The 763-nt window shown below is 46.4% G+C and overlaps 2 non-coding genes across 2 annotated transcripts; both read left to right on the plus strand.

The window, feature by feature from the left end:
* Positions 1 to 127: 127 nt before the first annotated feature.
* Positions 128 to 246, plus strand: LOC119347966. The gene has a single exon (XR_005168610.1). It is a non-coding gene; the product is annotated as a 5S ribosomal RNA (ribosomal RNA).
* A 379-nt stretch (positions 247 to 625) lies between these two features.
* On the plus strand, positions 626 to 743 carry LOC119347968. The gene has a single exon (XR_005168612.1). It is a non-coding gene; the product is annotated as a 5S ribosomal RNA (ribosomal RNA).
* The last annotated feature ends 20 nt before the right edge of the window (positions 744 to 763 follow it).

A 763-nucleotide genomic window follows, 5' to 3' on the forward strand; every position in this document is an offset into this window, starting at 1 on the left:
TTTGCGGTAAGTTTTAGCTCGTTGGTCATTATTCATGTGTGTAACGGCGGGCAAAGCAAAGTACAATCGTCTTTGTAGTGGAGCTGGGAGGGGCAAGCATAAGGGACGAAGACGGGGGTAACATGTCGGATGCGATCATACCAGCACTAAAGCACCGGATCCCTTCAGAACTCCGAAGTTAAGCGTGCTTGGGCGAGAGTAGTACTAGGATGGGTGACCTCTTGAGAAGTCCTCGTGTTGCATTCCCTTTTTATTTTATTTTTTGCGTGGCATGCAAAAGAAAACTCACGGCCACGACATATATTTACCATGTTTTATTATTTTGCACGTTTGCGGTAAGTTTTAGCTCGTTGGTCATTATTCACGCGTGTAGCGGCGGGCGGGTGACCTCTTGGGATGTCCTGATGTTGCATTCCCTTTATATTTTATTTTTTGCGCGGCGTGCAAAAGAAACTCACGACCACGACATATATTTACCATGTTTTATTATTTTGCACGCTTGCGGTAAGTATTAGCTCGTTGGTCATTGTTCACGCGTGTAGTGACGGGCAAAGCAAAGTACAATCGTCTTCATAGTGGAGCTGGGAGGGGCAAGCATAAGGGACGAAGACGGGGGTAACATGTCGGATGCGATCATACCAGCACTAAAGCACCGGATCCCATCAGAACTCCGAAGTTAAGCGTGCTTGGGCGAGAATAGTACTAGGATGGGTGACCTCCTGTTAGTCCTCGTGTTGCATTCCCTTTTTAATTTTTTTTTTGC

This window comes from Triticum dicoccoides, unplaced genomic scaffold, assembly GCF_002162155.2.
Source record: "Triticum dicoccoides isolate Atlit2015 ecotype Zavitan unplaced genomic scaffold, WEW_v2.0 scaffold812, whole genome shotgun sequence".
Taxonomy (NCBI): Eukaryota; Viridiplantae; Streptophyta; class Magnoliopsida; order Poales; family Poaceae; genus Triticum; species Triticum dicoccoides.